Source organism: Salmo salar, chromosome 22, assembly GCF_965601325.2.
Source record: "Salmo salar chromosome 22, fSalSal1, whole genome shotgun sequence".
NCBI lineage: Eukaryota > Metazoa > Chordata > Actinopteri > Salmoniformes > Salmonidae > Salmo > Salmo salar.
The window spans coordinates 61,410,001-61,436,150 of record NC_138312.1 but is presented as its reverse complement, the minus strand read 5'-3'; the positions used below and the strand labels follow the sequence as shown (position 1 = coordinate 61,436,150).

General features: G+C 41.6%; 1 protein-coding gene across 1 annotated transcript in view; it reads left to right on the top strand.

Moving 5' to 3' along the window:
* Positions 1 to 20,150: 20,150 nt before the first annotated feature.
* Positions 20,151 to 26,150, top strand: part of LOC145862656 (uncharacterized) — a 37,320-nt gene continuing 31,320 nt past the window's right edge. Inside the window, exon 1 of the mRNA XM_082967731.1 lies at positions 20,151 to 20,452. The gene's annotated coding sequence lies outside the window, so the exon portion shown is untranslated. The remainder of the gene's footprint in view (positions 20,453 to 26,150) is intronic.

The following is a 26,150-nucleotide window of genomic DNA, read 5'->3' as shown; positions in this document are numbered from 1 at the left end:
TTCCACTGCTCCAAACTTTCAAAACAAAAGGAAACTTCTTGGCAGGGGACCAACCATAAAATAACGCAATATATAATGAACAAAATATAAACGCATGTAAAGTGTTGGTCCCTTGTTTCATGAGCTGAAATAAAAGATCCTCTAAATTTTCCAGATGCATAAAAATCTTATTTCTCTAAAATGTAGTGCATCTATTTATTTACATCTCAGTTAGTGAGTATTTCTCCTTTGCCAAGATAATCCATCCACCTGACAGGTGTGGCATATCAAGAAGCTGATTAAACATCATCATCATTACACAGGTGCACCTTGTGCTGGGGACAATAAAAGGCCACTCTAAAATGTTCAGTTTTGTCACACAACACAATGCCACAGATGTCTCAAGTTTTGAGGGAGAGTGCAATTGGCATGCTGACTGCAGGAATGTCCACCAGAGCTGCTGCCAGAGAATTTTATGTTAATTTCTCAACCATTTTAGAGAATTTGGTAGTAAGTCCAACCAGCCTCACAAATGCAGACCACGTGTAACCACGGCAGCCAAGGACCTCCACATCTGGCTTCTTCACCTGTGGGATCGTCTGAGACCAGCCACCCGGACAGCTGATGAAACTAAGGAGTATTTATGTCTGTATTAAAGCCCTTTTGTGGGGAAAAACTCGTTCTGAGTGCCCTCCCAGGCCCACCCATGGCTGCGCCCCTGCCCAGTCATGTGAAATCCATTGATTAGGGCCTAATGAATTTATTTCAATTGACTGGTTTCCTTATATGAACTGTAACTCAGTAACATCTTTGAAAATTGTTGCATTTATATTTTTCTTCAGTATATGACACAACAAGTGTAAATATATGGGGTCATGACAGTGTTATGTCAGCTGTTATTACATACAGTATTATGACAAGTTTATGACTGTGTCGTAACGTGTTATGATGCTCGGTGTCTCATTATAAACTCCAGAAACCAGAGAGGTGGAGTTGGTATAACTCTAAATTGTGTTGCGTCTCAAACGCATAAAACTAATCTGTATCTCTATCTTTTCCCTACCCCTTCCTCCAGACGAAGCTCGTTCCAAAAAGTGTGGTATCCTGGTGCACTGCCTGGCAGGGATCAGTCGCTCGGTAACGGTCACCGTGGCCTACCTGATGCAGAAGCTCAACCTGTCGCTCAACGACGCGTACGACTTTGTGAAACAGAAGAAGTCCAACATCTCACCCAACTTTAACTTCATGGGTCAGCTCTTGGACTTTGAGAGAACATTGGGGCTCAATAGCCCGTGTGACAACCGCTCCTCCACCAATGACCAACTGTTTTTCACCACGCCAACCAATCACAACGTGTTCCAGCTCGACACGCTGGAATCTACATGAAGGGGTGGTGAGGGGGATGGGACTTGAGCGGCCATCTTGGATGTGAATGTTTTTCTCTTCTCTTCAGAGATTGGCTGGCTGGCTTTGACAGCGTATAGCCTGGGATGGTGGACTGACGATGCGTGGACAGGGACAGATCAGAGGCCAAATGGAAGTCTGCTAGGCTTGTAGAAGAAGAGGAAGAGGAAGAAGCCCTGTCTCCTCTCCTCAGTGGTTTGGGAAGCTTGTCGTCTTGCCTTTGGAGCAGCTTGTTTTGTTTTTTTTGTCTAAGGAAAGAAGATGTATTTTTGTATATTTTTTTATTTTTATTATTTTTTTCATTTTTTTATTATTATTTTTTTTTTCTATTTTTTATTTTTTATTTTTTTTTATTTTATTTTTTTTATATATTTTTTTTTATTCTACTGCATCATTGATTGTATGTTGTTTTACTCCATGTGTAACTCTGTGTTTTTGTATGTTGTCGAACTGCTTTGCTTTATCTTGGCCAGGTCGCAATTGTAAATGAGAACTTGTTCTCAACTTGCCTACCTGGTTAAATAAAGGTGAAATAAAAAAATAAAATAAAAAAGAAGTCCTAGGAGAAGACTGAGACATGCTACGCTGTAGAACAGAACAGAGAAGAACAGAACAGAGAAGAACAGAACACAGAGTGTCATACAAAGACAGAAAACAAATTGTGTATCTGATCCAGTCACTCATTTATTGTTGTCCTCTTGGACGACAACCTCCTGATGATAATGGTGCCAATGTGTTGTCTTCTCTGGGAGTTACCGTTACGGAGGTGATGTCACCCTACTGAATGATGATGATGAAGATGGTGCCAATGTGTTACAGTGTCTGGGGGCTGGATTTTTTTGATTTTTTTTTAAACAAAGATTTTTTTTTAACACAAACACAAGTATGTTCAAGTGATGCATATAAACATGTACAAGTACTAATGTATGTCTACATGCATTTGTATATTTGTATACATTTAGGCACAAATGTATGGACATACTGTATGTCTTCTACTACTACGGGAATCGTACCTGTCCAAACCCAGAGACAGAAGCACTAGAACATCGGAAGGAGACTCTATAACTAAAGAGAAAACAGACCAAGAGAAAATTACTTTTTCATAATATTCTGGTTGTTTTTTGTATTTTTTTTGTATTTAAAAAAAAAAAAATGTTTGTAACGATGATCTAATGCAGTTTTGCACAGTGGTGAAGCCTATTTCACTTCTAGGCGCATTAACTAGTTCTCCAGAGAAAGATAGATTCAAAGAGAAGAGGAGGAGAAGAGGGAGGAGAGAGGGAGGAGAGAGGGAGAGACTAGCACAGAGATGGTGTGGTGTAGAGGCAGTCCTAGGCAGAGACTAGCTCCTGCAGCTGGTCTGGCCATGTTGTGGGCTGGGACTGGCTGGGTGAAGCTTATTGTTCCTTAACTGCATATGAAAAGATGGGTCTGCATCCCCAAAATGGCGCCCTATTCCCTATATAGTGCACTACTTTTGACTAGGACCCATAAGGCTCTGGTCAAAACTAGTGGACTACATAGTGAATAGGGTGCCATTTTGGGGGGGGGATGAAGTCATGGATCTGTTTGTCTCAGCAAAAGAACCTCACTTCCTCTCCAAGAGAGAGTTTTAATCCTGGGTTGATTCACCCCGCAAACCTTGGCCGATATTATGAATATTATATTACATTACACTAAATTATTACTTTATGAAGAAAATATAAGGTAAATGATATATTACGTTATGTTCTATACATGAACAATCTACTGCGTGTTGTCCAACAGTGGGGTGCAGGTGACTACCCTAGGAAGAGGGTTGGGAGGAGGCCTGGGTACCAGTCTATTTAATGTATTATCATTCCACTCCTTGCCTCTTGTTTGGACGTGACAAGTTGGAATGACAGTTGGAATGATATTGCACAAACAGACTGGTACCCAGGCTATTTAGGGGTTTATTAGATGTTGTTTATTTACCAGCTGGAAGTCGGACAACGAGAACTGTTTTTAACTACTATTACTGCTCTCTGTCATGTATAGCTCTTATAACAGGTTATAAGCTGTAGCTGATGACATACAGCAGCATACAGTATGTAGCTAAGAGGATTTATGACTAGGGTTGGACATTTTCCGGTAAATTTCCCAAATTTTTCCAGAAATCCTGGTAGGAGGATTCCTGGATTTTCCTGTTTATTTGCTCCTGATTTACGTGAATCTCCAATCGGGAATTCTGGGAAACCTGGGAATGTTGGGGAAAGTTATTGGAAACCCTTCTTTTTTGTTGTTGTGACATTGTTACATGAGACTGGTCCAAAGAGCAGGGTTGCTTTCAGCTAGCCTTATTCTATAACCTTATAATACAACTCTTTCTATATTGTTGACTGTTCAATACTCTTTGTATTTCACTTTTAGAAATATCGTTGTATAAAAAAAAAAAAAAAATGTTGTTCTTTTAATGATAATATAAATAAAAAAAATATACATGTAATGACGGACAACTAATAGCACCCTATTCCCTATAAAGTGCACTCCTCTAGTGCTCTACTGTGGTCAAAAGTAGTGCGCTATATAGGGAATAGGTTGCCTTTTTGGGTCACGGCCTTTGTCTTTAACGGGTCTTTGGATGAGGTTCTTTTACTCTGTAATATTATATCAACAGTATTTTATACATTTGTTTGTGTTACTCTGTTTTTCACGATAATAATAATAATAATACTTCTAGAATTCGAATTCTACACGTAAATACAGAATACAGCTGTATCGCTGACTGCTTAGATTAGTTTTTGTAAGTTTTTTTGTAGGTTGTAGTTTCCCCTAAATGCTGATCATGGGTCAGTTTAGTATTTTGTCCACTAATGGTTAAGGTTAGGATTTGGGTAGGAAAGGCTGATTCTAGACCTGTACCTAGGGGGAAACATTTACCCCCGGAGCGCTCTGCTTTGGGACTGAAGTTACCTTTCCTTCATCTGGGGGTGTCCAAAGTACAGGGCTTCATTTGGTTTGCTAGCCTGGGTCCCACATCTGTGCGTTATCTTGCCAATGTAACAGAGACGAGCCACGTAACGTTACTCCCCAGCTGAGGCCGTGTGAGGAAGAAATCTATACTGTTAGGCAAGCACAGGGAAACCTGCTACACTAACTCCATTGTTCAAGCCAGACAAATGTGTTTCCTACAAAAGCAAAAACAGACTGGCACCCAGGCTAATACGGTGGTAGGTGGCCTTGCAGTAACAGCGTTGGGCCAGTAACCGAAAGGTCGTTTGTTCACCTTGTCGGCTTGGGGGTTTGAACTATCTATCGACGTGCCCTTGAGCACTTTACCCCTAATTGCTCCAGGGTCGCTGTTAATATTGGCAGAACCTGGCCGCGACCCCACTCTCTGGGGATGTCTCAGGGAGAGTTGGGATATGCAACAAAAAACAACACATTTCCAATTCACACATGCCTATTAATACACATGTGAAATAGGACAGATATAAGCACCCACCTAAACTGCTCTTATTAATAACAGCAGTTTGTTTGTATCTCAACACCTAGCCCGGGAGCCAGTCTGTTTGTGCTAACATTCCACTCCTTATCCTCTTGTGTCCTATGTTTTTAGCCATTGGAGTGGAATGATAACACAGACATATCTGGGACTAGGCTACACAGCTAGGAGACAACCTGTACTTATATCTGAGTATTCTTCTGGATCTATCGCTGCTCATTACATCCAAATGTCTTTCTTCTTCTTCAACGATTTAGTTTTGTTTTGATAATGTGCTCTATCCTATCAGTCTAATTCCTGTGGCCTTTCAATATATATTATATCTTAAAGCTGATATGCAAAGTTGTTTCTCCTAAATATAATATATAGCATTATTCCAGATAGTGATGAGTATTTTACATGCTCGATAGAACTTTATCAGTTTGGAGTCTGAACCCAGTCACAACAATAAGGAAATGTGGACAAGTCGATCACACTTCGTCCCAAATTGCACACTTTTTTTTTAATAGTGCGCTACTTTTAACGATGGCACCATAAGGGCTCTGGTCAAAAGTAGTGCATTGTGTAAGGAGTAGGGTGCCATTTGGGACACAAGCCGTAAGTTACACCCTAGGGTTGAAATGTATTTCAGTGCCGAAGTTTTTTTAATAATGTCTTTTTTAAGAGAAAATCCTTGATTTCAAGCTGCTTCATGTGTTTGTGTCTTTGTAACGATGAAAGAAAAACCCTAAGTGTTTTTCTCTGTTTGTATATTTGACAAAACACAAGAATATTTGTATATTTTTTTTGTGACATTTTATTGTAGCTTCTTCCTGTTAACTAAGCATGCGTTCCAAATTGCACCCTATTCCCTATATAGTGCACTACTTTTGACCAAGTTTCAAACAGCTCTGGTCAAAATTAGTGCACTATATAGGGAATAGGGTGCAATTTGGGACATAGACCTAAGAGTGTGTTGGATCCGTGAGATGGATGGAGGGAGAGAGCCCAGGGAAAAGAGGAGAAGAATGAAAGTGAATGATAAATGTTTACGGCGCCTTCAGAAAGTATTCACACCCCTTTGACTTTTTCCACATTTTTGTTGTGTTGCGGTCTGAATTTAAAATTGATTAAATTAAGATTTCGTGTCACTGGCCTACGCACAATACTCCAGAATGTCAAAGTGGAATTAGAGAGAAGAAAACCTACTGCACACATTGAATATCTCTTTGAGCATGGTGAAGTTATTAAATACACTTTGGATGGTGTATCAATACACCCAGTCCCTACAAAGATACAGGCGTCCTTCCTAACTCAGTTGCCGGAGAGGAAGGAAACTGCTCAGAGATTTCACCATGAGGCCAATGGTGACTTTAAAATAGTTACAGAGTTTAATGGCTGTGAAAAGGAGAAAACTGAGGATGGATCAACAACATTGTATTTACTCCACAATACAAACCTAAATGACAGGGTGAAAAGAAGGAAGCCTGTACAGAATAAAAATATTCCAAAACATGCATCCTGTTTGCAATAAGGCACTAAAGTAATACTGCAAACAATGTGGCTAAGCAATTCACTTTTTGCCCTGAACACAAAGTGCTATGTTTGGGACAAATCCTTCACAACACATCGCTGAGTACCACGCTTCATATTATCAGGAATGGCTGCATCTTTTTATGGGAATGCTTGTCATTGGCACTTTAAAAAAAAAAATTTTTGGATAAAAATAAACAGAATAGAATTAAGCACAGTCAAAATCCTAGAGGAAAACCTGGTTCAGTCTGCCTTCTACCAGATACTGGGAGATGAATTCCCCTTTCAGCAGGACAATAACCTAAGGTCAAATCTACAATGGAGTTGTTTACCAAGACAACATTGAATGTTCCTGAGTGGCCGAGTTACAGTTTTGACTTAAATCTGCTTGAAAATCTATGACAAGACATGAAAATGTCTGTTCAGCAATAACCAACTTGACAAAGCTTGAAGAATTACAAAAATAATAGTGTTCAAATAAATATTGTACAATCCAGGTGTGCAAAGCTTTTAGAAACTTACCCAGAAAGATTTACAGCTGCAATCACTGCCAAAGGTGTGCTAATACTTATGTAAATGAGATATTTCATTTTCAATAGATTTGCAAAAATTAAAAAAAATAAAACGTTTTCACTTTGTCATTATGGGTAATTGTGCATAGATGGGTGAGATTTAAAAAAAAAAAAATTAATCCATTTTGAATTCAGGCTGTAACACAACAACATGTGGAATAAGTCAAGGGCTATGAATGCTTTCTAAAGGTACCGTATCTTACCTCACTGAGGGAATTTTCAGGGATTTTTTTTGGACAATGCATCTTCTGCATCTTGTAACAGCTTCATACCCGTTCAATAGCTGTTTCTATGTGTGCTGTATAAAAGATGCTAATAACACTGTCAGCAAGGCAGTTGATGCTTCCTGATGTTAAACCAACGTATTGTATAGTTATATGGAAAACAACACAAGATGTTTATACAGCAAATAAATATTGAATTATTTTTTCTTTAACGTGTTATTCTGCTCTTATTTGGGTGCGTGTATGATGATAATGTGCTGCTGATAGAGAGAGAGAGGGATAGAGACCAAGAGAGAATCCATAGACTCTAACCACTTCTGGGAAAATTGGAAAACACTAAACAAACAACAACACGAAGAGTTATCTATCTAAAACGGAGATGTCTGGGTAAACCACTTCTCTAATCTTTTTTTGGCTCTATAACAAAGAACAAACAGCAAAAAAAAATTGATATGATCAAATTTAAATCTTAGAATCAACTATTAAAGACTACCAGAACACACTGGATTCACCAATTACATTGAATGAACTACAGGACAAAAAGGCCTGTGGGATTGATGGTATCCTCAATGAAATGATCAAATATACAGACCACAAATTCCAATTGGCTATACTTAAACTCTTCAACATCATCCTTAGCTTCCCCAATATTTTGAACCAATGGCTGATCACCCCAAAGCGGAGACAAATTTGATATGCGCCAACAGCAACCTTGGGGAAATCCTCCTCATTATCGTTAACAGCAGACTAGTACATTTCCTTAGTGAAAACAATGTACTGAGCAAATGTCAAATTAGCTTTTTACCAAATTACCGTACAACAGACCACGTATTCACCCTGCACACCCTAATTGACAAACAAACAAACCAAACCAAAGTCTTCTCATGCTTTGTTGATTTCAAAAAAAGCATTTGACAAAATTTGGTATGAGGGTCTGCTATACAAATCGATGGAAAGTGGTGTTGGGGGAAAAACATACGACATTATAAAATCTATGTACACAAACAACAAGTGTGCGGTTGAAATTGGCAAAAACTAAACACATTTCTTCCCACAGGGCCGTGGGGATTGACAGGGATGCAGCTTAAGCCCCACCCTCTTCAACATATATATCAATGAATTGGCGAAGGCACTAGAACAGTCTGCAGCACCCGGCCTCACCCTACTAGAATCTGAAGTCAAATGTCTACTGTTTACTGATGATCTGGTGCTTCTGTCCCCAACCAAGGAGGGCCTACAGCAGCACCTAGATCTTCTGCACAGATTCTGTCAGACCTGGGCCCTGACAGTAAATCTCAGTAAGACCAAAATAATGGTGTTCCAAAAAAGGTCCAGCCGCCAGGACCACAAATACAAATTCCATCTAGACACCGTTGCCCTAGAGCTCACAAAAAACTATACATACCTTGGCCTAAACATCAGCGCCACAGGTAACTTCCACAAAGCTGTGAACAATCTGAGAGACAAGGCAAGAAGGGCCTTCTATGCCATCAAAAGGAACATAAAATTCGACATCCCAATTAGGATATCGCAAAAAACTACTTGAATCAGTTATAGAACCCATTGCCCTTTATGGTTGTGAGGTCTGGGGTCTGCTCACCAACCAAGAATTCACAAAATGGGACAAACACCAAATTGAGACTGCATGCAGAATTCATCAAAAATATCCTCCGTGTACAACGTAGAACACCAAATAATGCAGAGCAGAATTAGGCTGATACCCACTAATTATCAAATTCCAGAAAAGAGCCATTCAATTCTATAACCACCTATAAAGGAAGCGATTCCCAAACCTTCCATAACAAAGCCATCACCTACAGAGAGATGAACGTGGAGAAGAGCCCCCTAAGCAAGCTGGTTCTGGGGCTCTGTTCACAAACACACCCCACAGAGCCCCAGGACAGCAACACAATTAGACCCAACCAAATCTTGAGAAAACAAAAAGATAATTCTTTCCAATGCGTCAAGTAATTAACAAAAAAACAGCGCAAACTAGAATGCTGTTTGGCCCTAAACAGAGAGTACATAGTGGCAGAATACCTGACCACTGTGAATGACCTAAACTTAAGGAAATCTTTGGCTATGTACAAACTCCGTGAGCATAGCCTTGCTATTGAAAAAGGCCACCGTAGGCAGACCTGGCTCTCAAGAGAAGACAGGCTATGTGCACACGGCCCACAAAATGAGGTGGAAACTGAGCTTCACTTCCTAACCTCCTGCCAAATGTATGACCATATTAGAAACATATTTCCCTCAGATTACACAGATCCACAAAGAATTTCAAAACCAATCCTATTTTGATAAACTCCCATATCTATTGTGTGAAATACCACAGTGTGCAATCACAGCAGCAAGATTTGTGACCTATTGCCACAAGAAAAGGTCAAACAGTGAAGACCAAACACTATTCCTTTAAAACTTGTAAGTGTTAAGTTTACTCTTCGTTTATGATTGTTTCTTGTCTATTTCACCTGCTTTGGCAATGTAAACATATGTTTCCCATGCCAATAAAGCCCTTTGAATTGAATTGAATTGAGACAGAGGGAGGGGGGGGGGGGGGGGGGGGGGGCAGGGACAGGGAGAGAGACAGAGTGATAAAAAGAGAGACAGAGAGAGAGAGAGTTACAGATCGAGGGAGAGGGGGGGGGACAGGGAGAGAGACAGAGGGATGGAAAGAGAGAGAGAGAGAGAGAGAGGGAAGAAGGGAGTGAGAATGAGTGATAGAGAGGGAGACAGAGAAAGACAGAGGAATAGAGATGTGTCAGGGATAGAAAGAGAGGCTAGAGAGAGCGAGGAAGAGAGAGAGCGAGGGATAGAGAGAGAGTGAGGGATAGAGAGAGGGCGAGGAAGAGAGAGAGCGAGGATGAGAGAGCGAGGGATAGAGAGCAAGGAAGAGAGAGTAAGGAAGAGAGAGAGCGAGGGATAGAGAGAGAGCGAGGGATAGAGAGACAGCGAGGATGAGAGAGAGAGAGAGAGCGAGGGATAGAGTGAGCGAGAAAGAGAGAGAGCGAGGGATAGAGAGAGTGAGGAAGAGAGAGAGATCGAGGGATAGAGAGAGAGCGAGGAAGAGAGAGAGTGAGGGATAGAGAGCGAGGAAGAGAGAGAGATCGAGGGATAGAGAGAGAGCGAGGATGAGAGAGAGAGAGGGATAGAGAGAGAGCGAGGAAGAGAGAGAGATCGAGGGATAGAGAGTGAGCAAGGAAGAGAGAGAGAGCGAGGGATAGAGAGAGCGAGGATGAGAGAGAGAGGGAGGATGAGAGAGAGAGAGGGATAGAGAGTGAGTGAGGAAGAGAAAGAGAGCGAGGGATAGAGAGAGAGCGAGGATGAGAGAGAGAATGAGGAAGAGAGAGAGAGCGAGGGATAGAGAGTGAGCGAGGAAGAGAGAGAGAGAGAGGGATAGAGAGAGAGCGAGGATGAGAGAGAGAGAGGGATAGAGAGAGAGCGAGGGATAGAAAGAGAGCGAGGAAGAGAGAGATCGAGGGAGACAGATTGAGGGAGGGAGCTTCCACAATGTAAGAGCAGTGGGGTTGTAAGAATTGCAAAGAGCCGGTGGAGTGAGAGAGTAGTCTTCAAACTGCTATAAGTAAATAAACCTTAACCATACAGCTAACGACTTGTTTTTTTAATTATATGAGCACAAAATATTCCACTTTATTTGGAACGGTAAGCAAGACAAAATTAAATGGCCTATTTATATAGTGAATATGAATTCAGAGGGCAGAAATGATTAAATATTAAATCAGATCCTCACTAAAGGCTTCAGTCATACAAAAACTATACTGACATCCGAACTGGTTCTCTAGCAAATTAGTAAGAATGTTTCACCCCGTGTTCAAGAATGGCCTTTTCCCTTTATTCAATTATAACCTCTCACTTTCGGTTATTTGAAAATGAAATCATCCACAAAATATCGCTGTTTTTAAAACAAGCCATAGAAAGCTGGTTATTTTCATGTGAAATATGTAGGATGTCCACACCGAAACATCGACATGTTTTTTTTACACACACCTTTAACCGTTAAACCTTCACGGTTTCACTTGTGTCATCTTTCCCTCACTACAGATGTAGGATCTTAATTTGAGCCAGTTTCCTACAGCAGAAAAAAAATCATCCAGCAACAGAAAATGTGAATTATTATGTGTATTATAATTAATGGACATTTTTGTAAGGGTTGAAACATTTTTCTTAAGGGAAAATCAAGTCTGAAATTTAAAATTAAAATTTTTACAAACTCTAGGAGCCTTTTTAAACCTCAAATACAATACGCGTTTTAACTTTGAAAGTTCTCCTGCACCATGTTGATCAAATTAAGATCTTACATCTGTACATGTCAAAGTTAATTAGCCTGCAAAACACATTACATTAACCAGAGGGAGAGAACAAGTCACTGAGGAGGAACACTGCCTGTGTTTCAAATGGTACCTTATTCCCTACTGTGTGTTAGAGTGTGTTAGCTTGTGTGGTCGTGTGTGTTAGCTTGTGTTAGTGTGTGTGTTAGCTTGTGTTAGTGTGTGTTAGCTTGTATTAGTGTGTGTTAGCTTGTGTTAGTGTGTGTGTTAGCTTGTGTTAGTGTGTGTTAGCTTGTGTTAGCTTGTGTTAGCTTGTATTAGTGTGTGTTAGCTTGTATTAGTGTGTGTTAGCTTGTGTTAGTGTGTGTTAGCTTGTGTTAGATTGTGTTAGTGTGTGTTAGCTTGTGTTAGCTTGTGTTAGCTTGTATTAGTGTGTGTTAGCTTGTGTTAGTGTGTGTGTTAGCTTGTGTTAGTGTGTGTTAGCTTGTGTTAGCTTGTGTTAGCTTGTATTAGTGTGTGTTAGCTTGTATTAGTGTGTGTTAGCTTGTGTTAGTGTGTGTTAGCTTGTGTTAGTGTGTGTTAGCTTGTGCTTTTCTGTGTTAGCTTGTGTTAATGTGTGTTAGCTTGTGTTAATGTGTGTTAGCTTGTGTTAGTGTGTGTGTTAGTGTGTGTTAGCTTGTGTTAGCTTGTGTTAGCTTGTATTAGTGTGTGTTAGCTTGCATTAGTGTGTGTTAGCTTGTGTTAGCTTGTGTTAGCTTGTGTTAGTGTGTGTTAGCTTGTATTAGTGTGTGGTATTTGTGTGTGTGTTAGCTTGTGTTAGTGTGTGTTAGCTTGTGTTAGTGTGTGTTAGCTTGTGTTGGTGTGTGGTATTTGTGAGTGTGTTAGTGTGTGTTATCTTGTGTTAGTGTGTGTTAGTGTGTGTTAGCTTGTATTAGTGTGTGTTAGCTTGTGCTTTTCTGTGTTAGCTTGTGTTAATGTGTGTTAGCTTGTGTTAGTGTCTGTTAACATGTGTTAGTGTGTGTTAGTGTTAGCTTATGTTAGTGTGTGTTAGCTTGTGTTAATATGTGTTAGTGTGTGTTATTGTGTGTTAGTGTGTGTAACATGTGTAAGTGTGTGTTAGCTTGTGCTAGTGTGTGTTAGTGTGTGTTAGCTTGTGTTGGTGTGTGTTAGTGTGTGTTAGTGTGTGTTAGTGTGTGTTAGCTTGTGTTGGTGTGTGTTAGTGTGTGTTAGGTTGTGTTAGTGTGTGTTAGAGTGTGTTAGTGTGTGTTAGGTTGTGTTAGTGTTTGTTAGGTTGTGTTAGTGAGTGTTAGTGAGTGTTAGTGAGTGTTAGCTTGTGTTAGTGTGTGTTAGTGTGTGTTAGCTTGTGTTGGTGTGTGTTGGTGTGTGTTAGTGTGTGTTAGCTTGTGTTAGCGTGTGTTAGCTTGTGTTGGTGTGTGTTAGTGTGTGTTAGTGTGTGTTAGTGTGTGTTAGCTTGTGTTAGTGTGTGTTAGCTTGTGTTAGCTTGTGTTAGTGTGTGTTAGCATGTGTTAGTGTGTGTTAGTGTGTGTTAGCTTGTGTTAGTGTGTGTTAGCTTGTGTTAGTGTGTGTTAGCTTTTGTTAGTGTGTGTAACATGTGTAAGTGTGTGTTAGTGTGTGTTAGCTTGTGTAAGTGTGTGTTAACTTGTGTTAGTGTGTGTTAGCTTGTGTTAGTGTGTGTTAGCTTGTGTTAGTGTGTGTTAGCTTGTGTTAATGTGTGTTAATGTGTGTTAACATGTGTTAGTGTGTGTTAACATGTGTTAGTGTGTGTTAACATGTGTTAGTGTGTGTTAGCTTATGTTAGTGTGTGTTATTGTGTGTTAGCTTGTGTTATTGTGTGTTAATGTGTGTTAGCTTGTGTTAGTGTGTGTTAGCTTGTGTTAGTGTGTGTTAGCGTGTGTTAGCGTGTGTTAGTGTGTGTTAGTGTGTGTTAGCTTGTGTTAGTGTGTGTTAGTGTGTGTTATTTCGTGTTAGCTTGTGTAAGTGTGTGTTAACATGTGTTAACATGTGTTAGCTTGTGTTAGTGAATGTTAGCTTGTGTTAATGTATGTTAGTGTGTGTTAGTGTGTGTGTTAGCTTATGTTAGAGTGTGTTAGCTTGTGTTAGTGGGTGTTAGCTTGTGTTAGTGTGTGTTAGCTTGTGTTAGCTTGTGTTAGTGTGTGTTAGCTTGTGTTAGTGTGTGTTAGCTTGTGTTAGTGTGTGTTAGCTTGTGCTTTTCTGTGTTAGCTTGTGTTAGTGTCTGTTAACATGTGTTAGTGTGTGTTAGCTTGTGTTAGCTTGTGTTAGTGTGTGTTAGCTTGTGTTAGTGTGTGTTAGTGTGTGTTAGCGTGTGTTAGCTTGTGTTAGCGTGTGTTAGCGTGTGTTAGCGTGTGTTAGCGTGTGTTAGATTGTGTTAGTGTGTTAGTGTGTGTTAGTGTGTTAGCTTGTGTAAGTGTGTGTTAGCTTGTGTTAGTGTGTGTTAGCGTGTGTTAGCGTGTGTTAGTGTGTGTTAGCTTGTGTTAGTGTGTGTTAGCTTGTGTTAGTGTGTGTTAGTGTGTGTTAGTGTGTGTTAGCTTGTGTTAGTGTGTGTTAGCTTGTGTTAGTGTGTGTTAGCTTGTGTTAGTGTCTGTTAACATGTGTTAGTGTGTGTTAGTGTTAGCTTATGTTAGTGTGTGTTAGCTTGTGTTAATATGTGTTAGTGTGTGTTATTGTGTGTTAGTGTGTGTAACATGTGTAAGTGTGTGTTAGCTTGTGCTAGTGTGTGTTAGTGTGTGTTAGCTTGTGTTGGTGTGTGTTAGTGTGTGTTAGTGTGTGTTAGTGTGTGTTAGCTTGTGTTGGTGTGTGTTAGTGTGTGTTAGGTTGTGTTAGTGTGTGTTAGAGTGTGTTAGTGTGTGTTAGGTTGTGTTAGTGTTTGTTAGGTTGTGTTAGTGAGTGTTAGTGAGTGTTAGTGAGTGTTAGCTTGTGTTAGTGTGTGTTAGTGTGTGTTAGCTTGTGTTGGTGTGTGTTGGTGTGTGTTAGTGTGTGTTAGCTTGTGTTAGCGTGTGTTAGCTTGTGTTGGTGTGTGTTAGTGTGTGTTAGTGTGTGTTAGTGTGTGTTAGCTTGTGTTAGTGTGTGTTAGCTTGTGTTAGCTTGTGTTAGTGTGTGTTAGCATGTGTTAGTGTGTGTTAGTGTGTGTTAGCTTGTGTTAGTGTGTGTTAGCTTGTGTTAGTGTGTGTTAGCTTTTGTTAGTGTGTGTAACATGTGTAAGTGTGTGTTAGTGTGTGTTAGCTTGTGTAAGTGTGTGTTAACTTGTGTTAGTGTGTGTTAGCTTGTGTTAGTGTGTGTTAGCTTGTGTTAGTGTGTGTTAGCTTGTGTTAATGTGTGTTAATGTGTGTTAACATGTGTTAGTGTGTGTTAACATGTGTTAGTGTGTGTTAACATGTGTTAGTGTGTGTTAGCTTATGTTAGTGTGTGTTATTGTGTGTTAGCTTGTGTTATTGTGTGTTAATGTGTGTTAATGTGTGTTAGCTTGTGTTAGTGTGTGTTAGCTTGTGTTAGTGTGTGTTAGCGTGTGTTAGCGTGTGTTAGTGTGTGTTAGTGTGTGTTAGCTTGTGTTAGTGTGTGTTAGTGTGTGTTATTTCGTGTTAGCTTGTGTAAGTGTGTGTTAACATGTGTTAACATGTGTTAGCTTGTGTTAGTGAATGTTAGCTTGTGTTAATGTATGTTAGTGTGTGTTAGTGTGTGTGTTAGCTTATGTTAGAGTGTGTTAGCTTGTGTTAGTGGGTGTTAGCTTGTGTTAGTGTGTGTTAGCTTGTGTTAGCTTGTGTTAGTGTGTGTTAGCTTGTGTTAGTGTGTGTTAGCTTGTGTTAGTGTGTGTTAGCTTGTGCTTTTCTGTGTTAGCTTGTGTTAGTGTCTGTTAACATGTGTTAGTGTGTGTTAGCTTGTGTTAGCTTGTGTTAGTGTGTGTTAGCTTGTGTTAGTGTGTGTTAGTGTGTGTTAGCGTGTGTTAGCTTGTGTTAGCGTGTGTTAGCGTGTGTTAGCGTGTGTTAGCAGTTGTGTTAGTGTGTTAGTGTGTGTTAGTGTGTTAGCTTGTGTAAGTGTGTGTTAGCTTGTGTTAGTGTGTGTTAGCGTGTGTTAGCGTGTGTTAGTGTGTGTTAGCTTGTGTTAGTGTGTGTTAGCTTGTGTTAGTGTGTGTTAGTGTGTGTTAGTGTGTGTTAGCTTGTGTTAGTGTGTGTTAGCTTGTGTTAGTGTGTGTTAGCTTGTGTTAGTGTCTGTTAACATGTGTTAGTGTGTGTTAGTGTTAGCTTATGTTAGTGTGTGTTAGCTTGTGTTAATATGTGTTAGTGTGTGTTATTGTGTGTTAGTGTGTGTAACATGTGTTAGTGTGTGTAACATGTGTAAGTGTGTGTTAGCTTGTGCTAGTGTGTGTTAGTGTGTGTTAGCTTGTGTTGGTGTGTGTTAGTGTGTGTTAGTGTGTGTTAGTGTGTGTTAGCTTGTGTTGGTGTGTGTTAGTGTGTGTTAGGTTGTGTTAGTGTGTGTTAGTGTGTGTTAGTGTGTGTTAGGTTGTGTTAGTGTTTGTTAGGTTGTGTTATTGAGTGTTAGTGAGTGTTAGTGAGTGTTAGTGAGTGTTAGCTTGTGTTAGTGTGTGTTAGTGTGTGTTAGCTTGTGTTGGTGTGTGTTGGTGTGTGTTAGTGTGTGTTAGCTTGTGTTAGCGTGTGTTAGCTTGTGTTGGTGTGTTAGTGTGTGTTAAGTTGTGTTAGTGTGTGTTAGCTTGTGTTAGTGTGTGTTAGCTTGTGTTAGCTTGTGTTAGTGTGTGTTAGCATGTGTTAGTGTGTGTTAGTGTGTGTTAGCTTGTGTTAGTGTGTGTTAGCTTGTGTTAGTGTGTGTTAGCTTGTGTTAGTGTGTGTAACATGTGTAAGTGTGTGTTAGTGTGTGTTAGCTTGTGTAAGTGTGTGTTAACTTGTGTTAGTGTGTGTTAGCTTGTGTTAGTGTGTTAGCTTGTGTTAGTGTGTGTTAGCTTGTGTTAATGTGTGTTAATGTGTGTTAATGTGTGTTAGCTTGTGTTAGTGTGTGTTAGCGTGTGTTAGCGTGTGTTAGTGTGTGTTAGTGTGTGTTAGCTTGTGTTAGTGTGTGTTAGTGTGTGTTATTTCGTGTTAGCTTGTGTAAGTGTGTGTTAACATGTGTTAACATGTGTTAGCTTGTGTTAGTGTGTGTTAGCTTGTGTTAATGTATGTTAGTGTGTGTTAGTGTGTGTTAGTGTGTGTTAGCTTGTGTTAGCTTGTGTTAGCGTGTGTTAGCTTGTGTTAGCTTGTGTTAGTGTGTGTTAGTGTGTGTTAGCTTGTGTTAGTGTGTGTTAGTGTGTGTTAGTGTGTGTTATTGTGTGTTAGCTTGTGTAAGTGTGTGTTAGCTTGTGTAAGTGTGTGTTAGCTTGTGTTAGCGTGTGTTAGCTTGTGTTAGCGTGTGTTAGTGTGTGTTAACGTGTGTAGTGTGTGTAGTGTGTGTTAGTGTGTGTTAGCTTGTGTTAGTGTGTGGAATCATGTGTTAATGTGTGTTAGCTTGTGTTTGTGTGTGTAAGTGTGTGTTATTGTGTGTTACCTTGTGTTAATGTGTGTTAGTGTGTGTTAACATGTGTTAGTGTGTGTAAGTGTGTGCAAGCTTGTGTTAGTGTGTGTCAGCTTGTGTTAATGTGTGTTAGCTTGTGTTATTGTGTGTTAGCTTGTGTTAGTGTGTGTTAGTGTGTGTTAGCCTGTTTTACTGTGTGTTAGCTTGTGTTAGTGTGTGTTAGCTTGTGTTAGTTTGTGTTTGGTTGTGCTAGTCTGAGTTAACATGTGTTAGCTTGTGTGAGTGTGTGTTAGCTTGTGTTAGCTTGTGTTAGTGTGTGTTAGCTTGTGTTAGTTTGTGTTAGCGTGTGTTAGCTTGTGTTAGTGTGTGTTAGTGTGTGTTAGTGCGTGTAAGCTTGTGTTATTGCGTGTTAGCTTGTGTTATTGCGTGTTAGCTTGTGTTAGTGTGTGTTAGTGTGTGTTATTGTGTGTTAGCTTGTGATATTGTGTGTTAGCTTGTGTTAGTGTGCATTAGCGTAGCCTCTTCTGTAGCTTGTCTACTATGTGTCTGTCTATCCCTGTTCTCTCCCCTCTGCACAGGCCATACAAACGCTCCACACTGCGTGGCCACTGCCACTCTAACCTGGTGGTCCCAGCGCGCACGACCCACGTGGAGTTCCAGGTCTCCGGCAGCCTCTGGAACTGCCGGTCTGCGGTCAACAAGGCTGAGCTCATCTCAGCGTATGCTACCCTCCAGTCCCTAGACTTCCTGGCGCTGACGGAAACATGGATTACCACAGATAACACTGCTACTCCTACTGCTCTCTCCTCGTCTGCCTACGTGTTCTCGCATACCCCTAGAGCATCGAGCCAGCGGGGTGGTGGCACTGGAATCCTCATCTCTCCCAAGTGGACATTCTCTCTTTCTCCCCTGACCCATCTGTCTATCTCCTCATTTGAATTCCATGCTGTCACAGTTACCAGCCCTTTCAAGCTTAACATCCTTATCATTTATCGCCCTCCAGGTTCCCTTGGAGAGTTCATCAATGAGCTTGACGCCTTGATAAGTTCCTTTCCTGAGGATGGCTCACCTCTCACAGTTCTGGGTGACTTTAACCTCCCCTCTTTTGACCTCACCCTCTCACCTTCCCCCCCTACTCACAAGGCAGGCAATACGCTTGACCTCATCTTTACTAGATGCTGTTCTTCCACTAATCTCATTGCAACTCCCCTCCAAGTCTCCGACCACTACCTTGTATCCTTTTCCCTCTCGCTCTCATCCAACACTTCTCACTCTGCCCCTACTCGGATGGTATTGCGCCGTCCCAACCTTGGCTCTCTCTCTCCCGCTACTCTCTCCTCTTCCATCCTATCATCTCTTCCCTCTGCTCAAACCTTCTCCAACCAATCTCCTGATTCTGCCTCCTCAACCCTCCTCTCCTCCCTCTCTGCATCCTTTGATTTCCTCTGTCCCCTATCCTCCAGGCCGGCTCGGTCCTCCCCTCCTGCTCCGTGGCTCGACGACTCACTGCGAGCTCACAGAACAGGGCTCCGGGCAGCCGAGCGGAAATGGAGGAAAACTCGCCTCCCTGCGGACCTGGCATCCTTTCACTCCCTCCTCTCTACATTTTCCTCTTCTGTCTCTGCTGCTAAAGCCACTTTCTACCACTCAAAACTCCAAGCATCTGCCTCTAACCCTAGGAAGCTCTTTGCTACCTTCTCCTCCCTCCTGAATCCTCCTCCCCCCCCCTCCTCCCTCTCTGCGGATGACTTCGTGAACCATTTTGAAAAGAAGGTTGACGACATCCGATCCTCGTTTGCTAAGTCAAACGACACCGCTGGTCCTGCTCACACTGCCCTACCCTGTGCTTTGACCTCTTTCTCCCCTCTCTCTCCAGATGAAATCTCGCGTCTTGTGACGGCCGGCCGCCCAACAACCTGCCCACTTGAACCTATCCCCTCCTCTCTTCTCCAGACCATTTCCGGAGACCTTCTCCCCTACCTCACCTCGCTCATCAACTCATCCTTGACCGCTGGCTACGTCCCTTCCGTCTTCAAGAGAGCGAGAGTTGCACCCCTTCTGAAAAAACCTACACTCGATCCCTCCGATGTCAACAACTACAGACCAGTATCCCTTCTTTCCTTTCTCTCCAAAACTCTTGAACGTGCCGTCCTTGGCCAGCTCTCTTGCTATCTCTCTCAGAATGACCTTCTTGATCCTAATCAGTCAGGTTTCAAGACTGGGCATTCAACTGAGACTGCTCTTCTCTGTGTCACGGAGGCTCTCCGCACTGCTAAAGCTAACTCTCTCTCCTCTGCTCTCATCCTTCTAGACCTATCTGCTGCCTTTGATACTGTGAACCATCAGATCCTCCTCTCCACCCTCTCCGAGCTGGGCATCTCCGGCGCGGCCCACGCTTGGATTGCGTCCTACCTGACAGGTCGCTCCTACCAGGTGGCGTGGCGAGAATCTGTCTCCGCACCACGTGCTCTCACCACTGGTGTCCCCAACGGCTCTGTTCTAGGCCCTCTCCTATTCTCGCTATACACCAAGTCACTTGGCTCTGTCATATCCTCACATGGTCTCTCATATCATTGCTATGCAGACGACACACAATTAATCTTCTCCTTTCCCCCTTCTGACAACCAGGTGGCGAATCGCATCTCTGCATGTCTGGCAGACATATCAGTGTGGATGACGGATCACCACCTCAAGCTGAACCTCGGCAAGACGGAGCTGCTCTTCCTCCCGGGGAAGGACTGCCCGTTCCATGATCTCGCCATCACGGTTGACAACTCCCTTGTGTCCTCCTCCCAGAGTGCTAAGAGCCTCGGCGTGACCCTGGACAACACCCTGTCGTTCTCCACTAACATCAAGGCGGTGACCCGATCCTGTAGGTTCATGCTCTACAAGATTCGCAGAGTACGACCCTGCCTCACACAGGAAGCGGCGCAGGTCCTAATCCAGGCACTTGTCATCTCCCGTCTGGATTACTGCAACTCGTTGTTGGCTGGGCTCCCTGCCTGTGCCATTAAACCCCTACAACTCATCCAGAACGCCGCAGCCCGTCTGGTGTTCAACCTTCCCAAGTTCTCTCACGTCACTCCGCTCCTCCGCTCTCTCCACTGGCTTCCAGTCGAAGCTCGCATCCGCTACAAGACCATGGTGCTTGCCTACGGAGCTGTGAGGGGAACGGCACCTCCGTACCTTCAGGCTCTGATCAGGCCCTACACCCAAACAAGGGCACTGCATTCATCCACCTCTGGCCTGCTCGCCTCCCTACCTCTGAGGAAGCACAGTTCCCGCTCAGCCCAGTCAAAACTGTTCGCTGCTCTGGCACCCCAATGGTGGAACAAGCTCCCTCACGACGCCAGGACAGCGGAGTCAATCACCACCTTCCGGAGACACCTGAAACCCCACCTCTTTAAGGAATACCCCTTAAACGATTTAGATGCACTATTGTAAGGTGGTTGTTCCACTGGATATTATAAGGTGAATGCACCAATTTGTAATTCGCTCTGGATAAGAGCGTCTGCAAAATGACTTAAATCTAAATGTAAATGTTAGCTTGTGTTAGTGTGTGTTAGTGTATGTTAGCTTGTGTTAGTGTGTGTTAGTGTGTGTTAGTGTGTGTTAGCTTGTGTTAGCTGTGTGTTAGCGTGTGTTAGCTTGTGTTAGTGTGTGTTAGCTTGTGTTAGTGTGTTAGCTTGTGTTAATGTGTGTTAACATGTGTTAGTGTGTGTTAGTGTGTGTTAGCTTGTGTTTGTGTGTGTTAGCTTGTGTTAATGTGTGTTAGCTTGTGTTAGTGTGGGTTAGCTTGTGTTAGCGTGTGTTAGTGTGTGTTAGTGTGTGTTAGCTTGTGTTAGTGTGTGTTAGTGTGTTAGCTTGTGTAAGTGTGTGTTAGCGTGTGTTAGCGTGTGTTAGTGTGTGTTAGTGTGTGTTAGTGTGTGTTAGTGTGTGTTAGTGTGTGTTAGCGTGTGTTAGTGTGTGTTAGCGTGTGTTAGCTTGTGTTAGTGTGTGTTAGCTTGTGTTAGTGTGTGTTAGTGTGTGTTAGTGTGTTAATGTGTGTTAGTGTGTGTTAGTGTGTGTTAGCGTGTGTACGTGTGTGTTATTGTGTGTTACCTTGTGTTACCTTGTGTTAGCTTGTGTTAGCGTGTGTTAGTGTGTGTTAACATGTGTTAGTGTGTGTTAACATGTGTTAGTGTGTGTTAACATGTGTTAGTGCGTGCTAGCGTGTGTTAGCTGCGTGCTAGTGTGTGTTAGCTTGTGTTTGTGTGTGTTAGCTTGTGTTAATGTGTGTTAGCTTGTGTTAGCTGTGTGTTAGCTGTGTGTTAGCTTGTGTTAGCTTGTGTTAGTGTGTGTTAGTGTGTGTTATTTCGTGTTAGCTTGTGTAAGTGTGTGTTAACATGTGTTAACATGTGTTAGCTTGTGTTAGTGTGTGTTAGCTTGTGTTAATGTATGTTAGTGTGTGTTAGTGTGTGTTAGTGTGTGTTAGTGTGTGTTAGTGTGTGTTAGTGTGTGTTAGCTTGTGTTAGCGTGTGTTAGTGTGTGTTAGTGTGTGTTAACGTGTGTTAGTGTGTGTTAGCTTGTGTTAGTGTGTGTTAGCTTGTGTTAGTGTGTTAGCTTGTGTTAGTGTGTGTTAGCTTGTGTTATTGTGTGTTAGCTTGTGTTATTGTGTGTTAGCTTGTGTTAATGTATGTTAGTGTGTGTTAGCTTGTGTTAGCTTGTGTTAGCTTGTGTTAGCTTGTGTTAGTGTGTGTTAGTGTGTGTTAGCGTGTGTTAGCTTGTGTTAGTGTGTGTTATTGTGTGTTAGCTTGTGTAAGTGTGTGTTAGCTTGTGTTAGCGTGTGTTAGCTTGTGTTAGCTTGTGTTAGTGTGTGTTAACGTGTTAGTGTGTGTTAGCTTGTGTTTGTGTGTGTAAGTGTGTGTTATTGTGTGTTATCTTGTGTTAATGTGTGTTAGTGTGTGTTAACATGTGTTAGTGTGTGTAAGTCTGTGCAAGCTTGTGTTAGTGTGTGCAAGCTTGTGTTAGTGTGTTTCAGCTTGTGTTAATGTGTGTGTGGAGGGGGGGGCTTGTGTTATTGTGTGTTAGCTTGTGTTAGTGTTTGTTAGTGTGTGTTAGCCTGTTTTACTGTGTGTTAGCTTGTGTTAGTGTGTGTTAGCTTGTGTTAGTTTGTGATAGGTTGTGCTAGTCTGAGTTAACATGTGTTAGTGTGTGTTAGCTGGTGTTAGTTTGTGTTAGTGTGTGTTAGTTTGTGTTAGTTTGTGTTAGTGTGTGTTATCTTGTGTTAGTGTGTTTTAGCTTGTGTTAGTGTGTGTTAGCTTGTGTGTTAGCTTGTGTTAATGTGTGTTAATGTGTGTTAGTGTGTGCTAGTGTGTGTTAGTGTGTTAGCTTGTGTTAGTGTGTGTTAGCTTGTGTTAGTGTGTGTTAGCTTGTGTTAGTGTGTGTTACCTTGTGTTAGTGTGTGTTAGTGTGTGCTAATGTGTGTTAGTGTGTTAGCTTCTGTAAGTGTGTGTTAGCTTGTGTTAGTGTGTGTTAGCTTGTGTTAGCGTGTGTTAGTGTGTGTTAGCGTGTGTTAGTGTGTGTTAGTGTGTGTTAGCTTGTGTTACTGTGTGTTAGTGTGTGTTAGTTTGTGTTAGTGTGTGTTATTGTGTGTTAGCTTGTGTTAGTGTGTTAGTGTGTGTTAGCTTGTGTTTGTGTGTGTTAGTGTGTGTTAGCTTGTGTTAGCGTGTGTTAGTGTGTGTTAGCTTGTGTTAGTGTGTGTTAGCGTGTGTTGCGTGTGTTAGTGTGTGTTAGTGTGTGTTAGTGTGTGTTAGCTTGTGTTAGTGTGTGTTAGTGTGTGTTAGTGTGTGTTAGTGTGTGTTAGCTGTGTGTTAGCTTGTGTTAGTGTGTGTTAGTGTGTGTTACTGTGTGTTAGTGTGTGTTAGTGTGTGTTAGTGTGTGTTAGTGTGTGTTAGTGTGTGTTAGTGTGTGTTAGCTTGTGTTAGTGTGTGTTAGCTTGTGTTAGTGTGTGTTAGCTTGTGTTAGTGTTTGTTAGCTTGTGTTAGCTTGTGTTAGTGTGTGTTAGTGTGTGCTAGTATGTGTTAGCTTGTCTTAGTGTGTGTTAGCTTGTGTTATTGTGTGTGTTAGCTTGTGTTAGTGTATTTGTGTGTATTAGCTTGTGTTAGTGTGTGTTAGCTTGTGTTAGTGTGTGTTAGCTTGTGTTAGTGTGTTTGTGTGTGTTAGCTTGTGTTTGTGTGTGTTAGCTTGTGTTAGTGTGTGTTAGTTTGTGTTAGTGTGTGTTAGCTTGTGTTAGTGTGTGTTAGCTTGTGTTAGTGTGTGTTAGCTTGTGTTAGTGTGTGTTAGCTTGTGTTAGTGTGTGTTAGCTTGTGTTAGTGTGTGTTAGCTTGTGTTAGCTTGTGTTAATGTGTGTTAGTGTGTGTGTTAGTGTGTGCTAGTGTGTGTTAGCTTGTGTTAGTGTGTGTTAGCTTGTGTTATTGTGTGTGTTAGCTTGTGTTAGTGTGTGTTAGTGTGTGTTAGTGTGTGTTAGTGTGTTAGTGTGTGTTATCTTGTGTTAGTGTGTGTTAGTGTGTGTTAGCTTGTGTTAGTGTGTGTTAGCTTGTGTTAGTGTGTGTTAGCTTGTGTTAGTGTGTGTTAGCTGTGTGCTAGTGTGTGTTAGTGTGTGCTAGTGTGTGTTAGCTTGTGTTTGTGTGTTTGTGTGTGTTAGTGTGTGTTAGTTGTGTGTGTAGTGTGTGTTAGTGTGTTAGTGTGTTAGTGTGTGTTAGTGTGTGTTAGTGTGTGTTAGTGTGTGTACGTGTGTGTTACCTTGTGTTACCTTGTGTTAGTTTGTGTTAGTGTGTGTTAGCGTGTGTTAGCTTGTGTTAGCGTGTGTTAGTGTGTGTTAACATGTGTTAGTGTGTGTTAACATGTGTTAGTGTGTGTTAACATGTGTTAGTGTGTGCTAGTGTGTGTTAGCTTGTGTTTGTGTGTGTTAGCTTGTGTTAGCTTGTGTTAGCTTGTGTTAGAGTGTGTTAGCTTGTGTTAGCTTGTGTTAGCTTGTGTTAGTGTGTGTTAGTGTGTGTTAGTGTGTGTTAGCTTGTGTTAGTGTGTGTAATTGTGTGTTAGCTTGTGTAAGTGTGTGTTAGCTTGTGGTAGCGTGTGTTAGTGTGTGTTAGCTTGTGTTAGTGTGTGTTAACATGTGTTAGTGTTTGTTAATGTGTGTTAGCTTGTGTAAGTGTGTGTTAGCTTGTGTTAGTGTGTGTTACCTTGTGTTAGTGTGTGCTAATGTGTGTTAGCTTGTGTTAGTGTGTGTTAGCTTGTGTAAGTGTGTGTTAGCGTATGTTAGTGTGTGTTAGTGTGTTAGCTTCTGTAAGTGTGTGTTAGCTTGTGTTAGTGTGTGTTAGCTTGTGTTAGCGTGTGTTAGTGTGTGTTAGCGTGTGTTAGTGTGTGTTAGTGTGTGTTAGCTTGTGTTACTGTGTGTTACTGTGTGTTAGTGTGTGTTAGTGTGTGTTAGTTTGTGTTAGTGTGTGTTATTGTGTGTTAGCTTGTGTTAGCTTGTATTAGTGTGTGTTAGCTTGTGTTAGTGTGTGTTAGCTTGTGTTAGTGTGTTAGTGTGTGTTAGTGTGTTAGCTTGTGTTTGTGTGTGTTAGTGTGTGTTAGTGTGTGTGCTTGTGTTAGTGTGTGTTAGTGTGTGTTAGTGTGTGTTAGTGTGTGTTAGCTTGTGTTAGTGTGTGTTAGCTTGTGTTAGTGTGTGTTAGCTTGTGTTAGTGCGTGTTAGCTTGTGTTAGCGTGTGTTAGCTTGTGTTAGTGTGTGTTAGCTTGTGTTAGTGTGTGTTAGTGCGTGTTAGTGCGTGTTAGCTTGTGTTAGCTTGTGTTAGCGTGTGTTAGCTTGTGTTAGTGTTTGTTAGCTTGTGTTAGTGTGTGTTAGCTTGTGTTAGTGTGTGTTAGCTTGTGTTAGTGTGTGTTAGCTTGTGTTAGTTTTTGTTAGCTTGTGTTAGCTTGTGTTAATGTGTGTTAGTGTGTGCTTGTGTGTGCTAGTGTGTGTTAGCTTGTGTTTGTGTGTGTTTGTGTGTGTTAGTGTGTGTTAGTGTGTGTTAGTGTGTGTTAGCTTGTGTTAGCTTGTGTTGGTGTGTGTTGGTGTGTGTTAGCTTGTGTTAGTGTGTGTTAGCTTGTGTTAGTGTTTGTTAGCTTGTGTTAGCTTGTGTTAATGTGTGTTAGTGTGTGTTAGTGTGTGCTAGTGTGTGTTAACTTGTCTTAGTGTGTGTTAGCTTGTGTTATTGTGTGTGTTAGCTTGTGTTAGTGTGTTTGTGTGTATTAGCTTGTGTTAGTGTGTGTTTGCTTGTGTTAGTGTGTGTTAGTGTGTGTTAGTGTGTGTTAGCTTGTGTTAGTGTGTTTGCTTGTGTTAGTGTGTGTTAGTGTGTGTTAGTGTGTGTTAGCTTGTGTTAGTGTGTTTGTGTGTGTTAGCTTGTGTTAGTGTTTTTTAGCTTGTGTTAGTGTGTGTTAGCTTGTGTTAGTGTGTGTTAGCTTGTGTTAGTGTGTGTTAGCTGGTGTTAGTGTGTGTTAGCTTGTGTTAGTGTTTGTTAGCTTGTGTTAGCTTGTGTTAATGTGTGTTAGTGTGTGTGTTAGTGTGTGCTAGTGTGTGTTAGCTTGTGTTTGTGTGTGTTAGTGTGTGTTAGCTTGTGTTAGTGTGTGTTAGCTTGTGTTATTGTGTGTGTTAACTTGTGTTAGTGTGTTTGTGTGTGTTAGCTTGTGTTAGTGTGTGTTAGCTTGTGTTAGTGTGTGTTAGTGTGTGTTAGCTTGTGTTAGTGTGTGTTAGCTTGTGTTAGTGTGTGTTAGCTTGTGTTAGTGTGTGTTAGCTTGTGTTAGTGTGTGTTAGTGTGTGTTAGCTTGTGTTAGTGTGTGTTAGTGTGTGTTAGTGTGTTAGTGTGTGTTAGTGTGTGTGTTAGTGTGTGTTAGTGTGTGTTAGTGTGTGTTAGTGTGTGTTAGTGTGTGTTAGTGTGTGTGTGTTGTGTTAGTTGTGTTGTGTGTGTTAGTGTGTGTGTAGTGTGTGTTAGTGTGTGTTAGTGTGTGTTTGTGTGTTTGTGTGTGTGTGTGTGTGTTAGTGTGTGTTAGTGTGTGTTAGTTGTGTTAGTGTGTGTTAGTGTGTGTGTGTGTGTGTGTTAGTGTGTGTTAGTGTGTGTTAGTGTGTGTGTAGTGTGTGTTAGTGTGTGTT